Source organism: Cariama cristata, unplaced genomic scaffold, assembly GCF_000690535.1.
Source record: "Cariama cristata isolate BGI_N322 unplaced genomic scaffold, ASM69053v1 scaffold203, whole genome shotgun sequence".
In the NCBI taxonomy this organism is placed as follows: Eukaryota; Metazoa; Chordata; class Aves; order Cariamiformes; family Cariamidae; genus Cariama; species Cariama cristata.
Window position 1 is genome coordinate 22,483 of NW_009607546.1, and position 12,336 is coordinate 34,818.

Genomic DNA, 12,336 nt, shown 5'->3' on the forward strand with positions numbered 1-12,336 from the left:
GCAGAAATAAAAAGCACCATTATTCAACTAAAAAGCACTATCCAAATGCAGTACAAAAAGCTTATGGAACATTTGCTGAATTTTGTGAGGATTTTCTTTTTTGTTGTTTTGGGTTTTGAGGGGTTTTGTTTTGTAGGGGTTTTTTGTTTTGGATTTATTTTTTTTTTTTTTGGTCTGTGAAGTTCTCAGCACTGAGAAACAAAACTAAGGATCACAGAGGTATTGATTTCCAAGCACAGAGACACTGACACTGCCTGAAACTCTTGTTCACAACCTTCTCTTCACAAAATGGGCAATTATATTTAGATGCTTTAGGGTCCTTAATAGAACTTTTAAAAATGCCCTGTCTTGCTCACATCAAAAGCAACAGTTGAATAATGCATAGTCTTTTTAAAACCATTATTGGAAGCGACAATAGGTATCTGAGAATCCCACCAAGTGCTTTACAGGCACCCCCGTGCTATTCAAAACCCAGCTGTGACGTCGCAGGGAGGATGCTCTGGGCTGAAGGTACGAAGGTACCCGCGCTGCTTCCATCCGGCTCTGCACTAACCCCAGGGAGAACTCCGCCAAGGAAAGCTTACGACAGAAAGCAAGCACAAAGACTCCCTTCTCCACCCCAACAAACTACCTTGTGGTTCAACAGACCTTAAAAAAAAAGAACATTTACTGCCTAGATAATATCAAAACCTTGCAAAGGCAAAAAGCAAAGTTATGACACCTATTATAGCCTAGAAATGGATGAGAAATTATATATTACATTCAATTGTCTAATGCCTGTCATCACATATGGGTGAAATCATTATTCCAACATCCAAAGGATTTAAAAAATATACAAAAATTTTCTGTTTCAAGAAGTATGTTGTATCCCAGGCTGCATTGCAACAGCAAGGTTATTCATGTACAAAGTTCAAATCTTTACAAGAACACTGGACTTATGTTGCAGAGGTCAGAGATCCTGTCAGGAGGAATAACTGTCTTGCAGATTTAATCTTTTTAAATTATCTAAAATAAGTCTTCAAGCAGTCTACACAAAACAGACGAGTTAATCCAATCTGTAGTATATTATAAGTTTCCAATTTCATCTCTTGTGCCTGCTAATGTAATGATATAAACTTGGGCAGTGCAGAAATACAGAAAGTTGTTTGATTAACACAATTATTAACAGAACACCTGCACTTCCCTCAGGTGATAGAAACATTAAAAGAATAAATAATTGAAGAAAATTATCTCAGACCAATAAGGTTATGGCATACTGCAACAACTATTCAGTTTCAACAAAAGGTATTAAGCCTTAAAAGAAGACAACACAATAAGCAAATGGCTCCCTTAGTAACACAAGTAAAGTTACCTTCCACTTCATAATTAAATAAGCAAGTCTTTGAAACTTTTGTGACAACGTATCTGATTAAGTTAAAGAAATGAGCACACTCACTATTTATTCCATAATGTCTTTATAGAATGTTAAAATCAAATTGCATATTATGAGCACATGTTATATTACAATAAATCAGCACATATTAGAATACTTTGATAAATCTTATGAACATCACCAGCGAGATTTTTTTTTTTTCAGATTTCTTACAATCATTAACTTGCACTTGTCTTTGATATAATTCTGCTGACTGCATGGACTTAAAGTCAGAGGTAACTTAACTCATTATTTTTATTACATACTAGTTGGATAACAAGTATAACACGTAAAAATAGTATTTCCTAAACCCAACCAAATTCAGAAAAGTGTAAAGTTTGGCAGTTTATCCTGGAAAAATTCCAACACTTCACATGCCCTTCATATTCCTTCTTTACAAATTGTCAAATAACTTGCTTCCTAAAACTTCCAGGGCACTGAGATTCATAGCAGTAAGGTTTAAGCAGTAGAAAGAAACAGGCCCTTGGGATGATTATGTTTCTCACTTTTGCAAACGGCTGCATACTCAGTAGGAATCAATAGCAATGCAATTGCCAATTTCCACTTACAATACTGTTTTCAATAACATCAGCCAAATTTTTGATTCCCTGACTTGCATTAAAAAGATACTTTATTCAGCTACTTGTTCAGGTTCAGTCAATGGGAATAACCACAAACTTAATGTGCACATCTCAGTTGCTGTATATCTGCATAATTTATTGAAGTGGAGCCACCACAGACTTAAGATTTGGTCTCAAGTTCGAATCAACGTTAATAAATATAACAATAACAGTCTGAATAATACTGTGTCTTTATTGGATGCTCTCAAAGAGATTTCCACAAGTTATTCACCTTTACTTTCTAATATAGATCTGATATTGAACTACTGTACATCAGAACAGGACATAAACTTGCTTCATGTATCTCATGAGTATTCTGCTTCATCTCAAATATGCTCGGTTCCTGAGCTGAAAAAAACAGATAAAATTGCAGAAAGTATACCCTACTTCACTTGAATACGGTAAAGTTTTCCCACTTTGATATGATAAGATCAAGAAAATGTTTATGAAGACACATTCTTGGATTTCCTGCGTAAACAAGAAGTCTAAGTCGTACTTTACTACCTGATCAGCTGAATGTCCTGGCCAGTGAAGAGCAGCAGACCATGACTGTTGAAGGTGCAAAGTTCTAAAGCTAGGAAAATAATTTGAAATAAGACAAAGATACATCTGTAATAAAGCCAGGCTTTCCACAGGCCCTGCAGCTTCAAAAGACCAATCTTTAACAGATAATTAAAAAAGATAAATGAAGACATGCACACACAAACACACAAAATACAGAAATTTCATTTTTAAATTGGTAACCATGGGGAATACGGAGCTGCAGCAGCTTAGTGGAAAGTCATCGGCTGTAACAGCACTTCTTTTGACACAGCTTGCTAGAGAACAAGGTATTGCAAATAAGCCAGTGCTCATTGCTGGTGATACACTGGGACACTGCAAAACACCGCTCAAAGAATACTGAAAAATTACAATAGGTCACTACCAACCAACAGATGGAATACTGTAACTGTATGACACAACTTCTTATCAGACAATCCTATTAAACTGCTATCCTCCCCCTCCATCCTCCAACGAAATCTAACACTGCAGCAGGATTCTACAGATTTAGTCTTAAAAATCTACAGGGACAAAATTTTCCCTCAAAGATGAAGAACTGCAAGTGTGGTTTGTTTGGGGGGTTGTTTTCTGTAAAGATTTAATGTCTGTACTGCAATGAGAGTGGGAAATAGCCTACACTTCATAGCCTATTACAAAAAAAATCTGAATTCCAGTTTTGCAGAGTTAGAAGTTTATCTAATTTCCTTATTCCCAAGTTTTGATTGTAAATTTTTACTATTTATTTTCTTCCAGTTCACTGAAATTGTTGATAAAGCAATCATTGGAATTTTAGGTAAGAACTAATAAAAAAATATATTTTTTGAATTTTTATGGGCCGATTATTCAGCTGAGTAGTTGTTTTCAAATTTGGGGAGTCACAATGAACTCACCAGACAACATTTTTTGTAAAGCTACACCAGATCAAAGAGTAATCTTGCCTAATTTGCTGTTTCCAACAGTAGCTGGTAGCAAATAATCAAAAAATGCAAGAAAGGCATCATATGGAGTTATTGTATTTATAGACTTCCATGCATATGTCTTTTTTTCTACCCACAAACTTTGTCCAGGCTGAGTTTTACAAACGTTTACATATGTTCAGGATTTCAGAACTCGTTTCAGTCCATTAAGAGCAGAGATACGGCAGTTTCAGCAGTGTCGGGTGAGTGCACAGCACTTGCACAGACCAACTGCTCAGCATATGCACAAGTATTTTTCGCAGTTGCAGATAGACTATTTCTTTGTATCCATCACATATACTGGGTACACACAGCAAACTAAATGCGTTCAGGAAATACCACCTGCCCAATCCACATCTGCTTAAATTTTAATTACTTGCTGGTGTTAATTAGGGTGCTCAACGGGCTGGTCTCCAACCTGCCCAATTGGATTTCCCATGGTCTGAACCAACTGCCATAAATCTGCTGATTCCAAAATAAATTAAAAAAAATTCAAGTCCAAAAGAGGATAAATATTTATCAGGAGGTTAGAATATGTAAGTGAAACATTCTCATGGTGTAAACAGTTGTCTACATGCAGCTTAGTGCAGGACAGGATACAGAAGCACTTTAGGCTCTTCAGGTTACGTTGCAAGGTTTCCAGCAACTGCTCCAGAAAGCAGATCCGTGACATGTCCTTTGTCACATCTACCATCACTCTCTACACATTCAGGATATTCTGGGCATATTTTTAGCACCAATACTAATATTAATTTTGTGGCAGTCATGGGTCACAAGAAATCTGGTACTGTGTTCATTCTCGTCACACTATGACCATAGTAATGACCAAAACTAACAGGTAAGTCTATCCGGATACGCTTCCTAAATCATAAACAAAGTAATACTGGCCTACAGCATGGAAGCAATGGAAAGCTCCGGTTAAACATAACATTTGAACACTAGATGTGGGTCAGCCACTATGTGACATGATGCTGCTTCTTCCATTTGCCTGGTTTTTGGCCAGCCAGTCTAATCACGCGCAGCAGCCTCTCCATTGGAGATGGACCTCTCATGGGAGGCAGGGTTTTTTGTAAGCCCTACGCTATCATCCAGTTCCGCCTGGTAGAAAAATTCATACGTGGCTCATTAGAACACAGTGATGAATGTGTGGTCTGTCCTAATGATGGGAAAGCTAAAACCCCATTCATTCTTGGGTAACAACATAATGTTTTTGCTATCCAGGAGAGCACTTACAGATCTGCACCTGCATACCTCTACGAATGCTACATAGTGCCTACAATATAGATATCATGCTATTAACACAAAGGAGTATGATTTATGACAACTTTTACTTCCCACAGACACAGAATAAATGTAATTCATGAAACCATAAAAAAATACATAACATCAGATAACAGAAAACCGCTCTAGATTTGGTTGTGCAGTTCTCTAGCAGAAAAATGCCTTTGCACTTTTTTTTTTTAAAAAACAACATGTGCACATGGCTTTTGGGTTTTTTTAATAAAAAGGGACTTGAGTCATCTGTTTAGAAAATGATACCATAAGCAGGTGCAAAAGTACTTTTAAACAAAACTTCATAGCGTTTTTGTACTATGTTTAGGTCCACCTGGGTATTAGACTTTCGCAGGGGTACCTGACCATATGTACACTCTCCTTTCATGTACAACTGTTTCAGGCCAAATCTGTCATTTTTCTTTGTCACAGGATTGAAGAACACCCTCAGCTCTTAGGCCATGCTGGCTTCCAAGCTTAGCTATTTTGTACTTTTTTTTTTTTTAATTTCACTACCAAGCATACTGCTACTACCCACTGCATCAGTCAAAAGCCTTTTGTATTTCTTAAATAAAACTAATGGAGGTAGTTCAAATCTCACTTGCCAACAACAGGATGCAAGCCAAACTTGCATTCAAGACAGAAGACGGTGGAAGGGATTGAAAAATGACCAATTCTCTCACTCTATAATTCCACAGTTTATTGGAAAACAAGCAATTCATTGTTCCTCTATACTAAACATTGCAAAGTCATAAATTGGCCATAGGTGAACTTTCCAAAGCTTTCTAAGAGCTATGGACGCCAGTTATGCCAACATCTACCCAGCACCCAAATCTTCCAAATGCTTCAGAACGTCAGAATGCCAATATGAGTTCCAACAAGGGTCTATCAAATGATTTCCCAGAAGAGGGTAAAAACAGGGCAAGCACACACAAAATCCCTCAGCTACTCTCCTAGTTTATTTTAAGCTTATAAGATTTTTGAAAAAACTCTATAGCTCTGAATATCTGTGACTTAAGAGAGTATGCACCTTACTTTCCAGCAATAACATGCCTTCTAAACTGAAAAAGGCCCTTTCAGATCTATTTGTTTAATAAACAACAATTCTTCCTGTTATGCAACCTTTTATTGTGGAAACAAACACCCATGGTAAATCCCGATGCCTTGCCTATTCTAGCATCAGACACAGAAACAACACAATCATATTTTAAAATAGTGTTAATGTAACAGTATGCTCTACATGTTCACTCAAAATTCAAAAGCCCATCACATTTTAACCGTCTATTAATGGAAAACCACTGATTACATGTTATTATTGATGGAGAAGGAAAATTGTTGAAAACTCTTACTGAATGAGGTAAGTGCAGCAACTGAAGCAGGTCATATGACTTATGAGATAATCTAATGAGTTACTCTGTCACAACACAGAGTATGTGGCCAGATCCACCAACAAATCATCAACTGACATTTGTAGAAATCACTTCAATGAATCCAAGGCATCCAAGTTTTGAAAGTATCTGTCAACAAGCAGGCCATCTGCAAATACACTACATTCAAAAAGAGAAGTTCAGTACATGTTCACCATGTAGAAATTACGTGAGTTTACATCTGTTCTGAATCCTTTTACTCTGATTTTCAGTACTTCCTGATATTATAAGTCACAATTTCAAAAGCAACTGTAGGTATAAGTTGCATCCCAGCACAAGGAAGGTTCTTGTTTCATTGTTCTGTATATGGTCTTCTAAAGCAACATAGCAAATACTCTCAGTATTTCATGAATCAGCAGCATCTGCAAGTGCCAGTCTTAAAAATCTCTCATCTAAGGTCCAAAAAATGTTGCATATGTGCACTAGGGTTTGAGTCCAGAAATTGCTGGAAAAAGAACTGAAGAGTTCGGTGTAATTCAGATCCTTTGCAAGTCAGCCAAAAAGACTTTGAACATACGTTATCTAGGTTGTAAATTTGATAGAAACTGTTTTGAATACATCAAATTTTCAAAAATAAAGACCTTCTTAATACAATTTTTATTTGCAGTAGGGAAAATGGATGGCAAAAGATCACTGTTACCACAGTACTTCATGAATGAATTGGCTTATCAACAGAGCAAAAAAGTACCGTAAAATGCATTGGCCAAAGTGAAGGTTGTTTAAACGTGTTAACTTGCAATGGACTATGAGCATGTGTAATCAACTGAAGTTCTGCTGTCATGCAATAGCTTGCTAAATTACTGCTTTTTGATCCCTTACAATCACACAGGCAAAATATGAAAGGCAGCTAACTTTGGTATGAAACCAGATGCCCAAGAAATTAAAACCATAAAACTGTGGAAGTTCTTGAAAATGTTTAGTATAAGCAAATCACTCAAGGGCAGACAGGTAGGCAATGACAGAGTTAGGAACAAAAACCAGATTGCCTGATTCACACTCGTGGGTTTCAGTTATCAAAGCATCTTACACTTTATTTAAAATCATCCTTAATCTTTTTTTTTAAAAGCACTTTCCATGGCATACACCTCACTTAATTATCCAGTGTAGAGACAGATGAGAATTTCATTTAGCATTTCTCCCCCATCATTCTGGAGACACGTTAAAAAAAGGATGGTAATCACTATCCATTTTCAGAATAGTTAATGAATCACAAAAACCTTAATACAGAGAACGACAGCTCAGAACCCTTAAATGGGCTATTTTTCAAAATCTGAAAGACTGTTAATTCCAGAGATGGAGAGGAGAAAGAACATACCTTTTACATTGTGTACTTCAGTGCAAAAGAAGTCATTGCCATGATTCATTGTTCCTTTTGGTTACAAGAGGGTTTAGGTGAAAGGCTGTCCTTTTAGGAAAGCAAGCAAATCTTACTTCTTCCTAAGAGTGAGCTCTCAGTCTTCAACTGCTTTCCACAAACAGGACTGATCTACTCCTTCATACATTTCTTGTTTTTAATACAGTAAACTGTTTCCAACAGATGAACTGTTTGTAAAAGAAGTTCTTTCAAAATATATACGAAATGGAGATATCTACACAAGATTTTTTTTTTTCATTAAACAATCTCTTGTTTGCAAGAAGATCTCTCAAAATTATGCCTCTTTTTTTCCAAATAAATAAGACCACCACCACTATTTTTTTCTTATTAACTTCCATAGCTGCTAAGTTTCAGTCACAAGAGAGGTTTTCCTCAATGGTATACAGGATTGTGTGTGCGTATAACATCACAATCTCTATCTGTGCACAATTCCATCTAAAGTATTTTAAATAAGCTTCTACTGTGTCCGAAGATATAATAGTGTTCTGTATGACTTAACCTAAACCTTTATTTTGGACCTACAAGGGTATCTTAGCCTCTGTTTTAAACACAGCAAACGGAATATAATTTTCTTTGAAGTTTATAGGTCTAATTATTTAACAAAGGGATTTACTACTATTTTCTCCTAATGCAAGAAAACGTTCCAAACAACTGTGCCCTGCATTTTCCAACAGGTTACGATGCCGAGGGCAATGCATGCTGCAGTTGAAAGAGGACAGTAAAAAGACAATCCCCCACCTCGAAAGTGTTTGCATATAACCCTGCATTCACAGGCAGAGCACTGACCCAGCAAAACTTCACAATGATATAATCTTCTCTTCTTCCCAGACCACAGGGAATATGTCAGTGTCTCAAAAATATGTGACCAGCTGCATAATCAAGTCCAAGCGGTACCTTTTACTGTCGGAGACAATTACGTTTACTTACAGCAAGAGACCGTTTCTGTACGTATGTGAATAGCAGTGGATGTTTCACTAACACTCTTCTATACAGAAAATCTATTGATCAAAAAAACCCTTGAAACCTTGCTTTTTACATAGAAAATCTGCTGATCAAAAAAAAATAATCTCAATACTGCCCAACTGGCAGTATTTTATTCCTTTCAGTTGCCAATCATCAGGTTACGCTCTGAACTGAACAGCAACTAGATTGAATGCTGGGTGCTATCCTGATGGCACTGGACATCTTTATTTGAACTGTATGATTTAACTTTTGAACAATATCCCAGTTCCCAAAGGACAATGAGGAATTAAGGGGGCATGCTAACCCAAAATCCCAGAAAAAACTTAGCAATGCTTAGAAAAGCTACCTGTTGTTTGAAGATTTAGGATTATTTGGAATTAGATAAATCCTCAAATAAATGCTTAATTTTTAAAATTAAAAAGAAGGTAAAAACCTTCATTTTATCTCATGAATTTCAAGATGTTAACCCTATATACAGGTAAGCCTAACACAGCCACAAGACGATGCCATGTAACCTTTCTGTTACCAGCCTCATTTTCTTGCCAGTGCGTGTTAACTTACCAGTGCAATTCTAACGGAACTGGAGAGATTTCTGGCTTGGACGTTCTACAAAAATATTTAAAAGTTCAGTCAGGTGTATTAGTTAAAATGAAAACTGCAGATTAAAAAAAAAAGGGGGGGAGAAAGGATACAATACCATTCCTATATATTTATGCAAGGAAAATATTATCACGAATATCATATCCCATGGCTTAGTTCAGATAATCTCCGTCTCACCAGCTGAACTGCATTTCAGCTGAATTTGTTTTTATCTGAAAATACTGACATCTTTGAACTGACCCTTCAGTTCTAATATACAACTGAGGAAATCAACACTGATAACCAAAAACAGTGTCCTGAAGTTATTTATGCTGTACCACAAATCAAATTGCTTGTGGGTATACAAAAAGCTCTCTCCAAAGGAACAAGCATAAAAACTTATAAAGAGAGGCTTGGGAAGAAACCACAGATCATTCGGTTCAAGGCAAGCTCAGCGCACCCGCCTGCCACTCCAGGCAGATGTTTTCCTGCCCTGTTCCAAATATAGAAATTCCTTGTCCGTCCTAAATAATCACCCTACGTACTGCTGCATTTGAACACACTTTATTTTCTCCTTTCCACCACTGACATTGTGAACAGACTAATCTTTTTCTCTTTGCAACATTTTTTTTTACATACTTAAGGATTGCTCTTTATGGCCTTTCCTCATCTGATCTCGTCTTAAGCCAAATGTCCTCAGTCTCTTCATTCATTTCCTCAGAGCTTCTGCTCCCGAAATCTCCGATTGCCCTCCCTGATCTCTTCTGGCCCTCTTCCAGCAGGTCCCCACTCCTCCTGAAACAGAGTTCCAACAAACGGACACTGAATATGCCACTTGCACTGAAAATGAATGATTAGTACCCAATTATCATTTGCCTCCGTAAAAGTCAATTATTATTCCTCTGCTGTCCTTTATTCCGATTTCACCTCCATACCTCTCCAGTAAGTTCATCAAGTCCTTTAGCTCTGCTGACCTCAAAGAGGCCTCCTCATTTCGTCACTCATTTGCCACGAGAAGGAATGGTCCTGAACACATCTATCTTTATGTACTGTATAAAATAAATCAGATTTTCAACGTGCTAAGAATCCACTGTTAAGAATGGATTTCCCTGTCCCCCCCAAAAATACCCCAAACAGTTCCCACATAAATAACAGAGCTTAAGCACAAGACTTCCAGAGTTGCTGTGCAGTCTGCCTCACACCAGACCTCCCCGTACAGCAGTGGGTGCAGGCAGCAACCTGGCCTGGCCAGACCTGTGTATTTGCATGGAACTGAGTCCCCCCCAAAACATCAAGTGGGTTCTGATTCAAAAAGTACATTTTACAAGGATTTAAAGAAAATGATAAACTTTTTAAAGTAGGTAAAATTTGAAGTATACACTTGCTCAGTTCTAAGCCTCCACCAATCTCAAGTCTGGAGCTGCTTTCAGATTTGGCTTCCAAAGCAATCACTCTGTTTGCAATGAGAATCCTGTAAGTTTGCTCTTCGTCCACCAAATCTGTAGTCACTCCCTCTCTCTTGCAACCACCTGCACAGTCCACTTCAGGTCCATACAGACAGAAAGTCTTCCTGTCTGTCACTTCTAAGGCCACTTCATCTCCTCTCAGCAGTCTCTGTGCCACAAAATCCAAACCAGTTGCTCTATAAAGTCCACACATCTCCAGTAAAGTGCATCCCAAGGGGCATGTTACAGCACCAAGGCGTACAGGGCAAAACGTAGGTTTCTAGAATGCTCTGCACTGTGACAAGTCACAAGAAAGGGACCTTAGCCACTCCTCCTCCACTTTCTCCTTTTGCACTTATATATACAAGTATAATATGTATATACACTTACGTATACTTAGTATACAACACCCTCCTCTCACCTTGCACACCCAAAAGTGTAAAGTTGCTCCCCTCAAAGCAATCTATTTACCCATATTTTCCTGCCAATTCTAGACTCCCCTCAGACTTCTGGCCCTTTTTTATCCGAAAATAAAATAAACCACACAAAGTGGCCCAGGAACAGTGGGTGGTGGTTTCATGGAGTAATACTTAAATGGTCTAATTCATTCCGAGCCTCTCTTACGATCTAACTAAAATTTCAAAGCCCATTTTTAAGTGAATAAAGCACAAATAAAAGACAAAAACAACAGCAATACGCAGATGTTCAGGAATTGGAATCAAGGCTGAAAAATGCCCCCTAGTATTCAACATACTTTAATGTGCAATCACCTGAATTGCCTACTGCAAGTACAAATGGGCTATTGTAGTACAGTGATGTTTCAAGCCGAAGGCCAGAGGGGGGTGGCTGTTGCTAGGCATTAAAGACGAGAGTGCTTTATTCCAAAACTGCAGTATCAATTAAATCTTTGGAAAAAAAATAAAAAGCAGACTCATTACATATCAATAGTACATTTTGGTACATTTTCTTGTCTCTTTTCCTACAAAGATAAAGACAAAGATTCTGAGTCTGCTCTTAACGTGGTGTTAAGGAAGCTACAGACAGACATTCAGGATTCAGAAATTCAGCAGCAGAGCAGGTTTTCACTGGGTACGCAGATACAGAAACATGGTCATGTTACCTACACTGCAGAAAATAAAAATACAGGGATGGTCATCCTGCACTGCTTCTTCCATCTACTATGAAGACAAAGTAATCTATTAAGTTATCTATCAGCTGGAGGAATTCTGGGAGGCAGATGGTCTATTCCTTACTAACGTAACATGAATATCTGTATTCTTGGTAACAAATTACCTACATGGATTATGCAGACACAACATTTCATCTCAAGTTTCTTAAAAATCTGTGTCATTAACACATATGACACATTCAATGACACATAAAAAGGAAAAATATATAAATATCAAAATGCAAAAACTAATAAGGCATTGGAAGTCTATATTTAATCAAGCTGAACCATACCTAGCAGCTTCAGATTTTTTTAATCAGAGGAGAAAGAAAAAGTACAACCACAGCTTTAGCAGTGTAGCTACAGTCAAAAACATAAACAGACAAAAAAAGTAAAAATTGACCATTGTAACTGTACCCGAAGCAATAGCCGCTAAAACACAGGTATCCGTAAAGCTTGTGGTTTTGGGAAACTAAAGATAAATTGAATTGCGTTTTACTGGAAATCTTCAGAAAACAAATCTACCTTACTTAGTCAATATGGGAACACAGTAACAGTTTCACAGCAGTCTAATGTGTAT

The 12,336-nt window shown here is 37.4% G+C and overlaps 1 protein-coding gene across 1 annotated transcript in view; it reads right to left on the reverse strand.

Annotated features, from left to right (window-relative positions):
- Positions 1 to 12,336, reverse strand: part of NAALADL2 (N-acetylated alpha-linked acidic dipeptidase-like 2) — a gene marked incomplete at its 3' end in the record, with an annotated part of 69,550 nt that overhangs the window by 22,207 nt on the left and 35,007 nt on the right. The gene's annotated exons all lie outside the window — the stretch shown is intronic.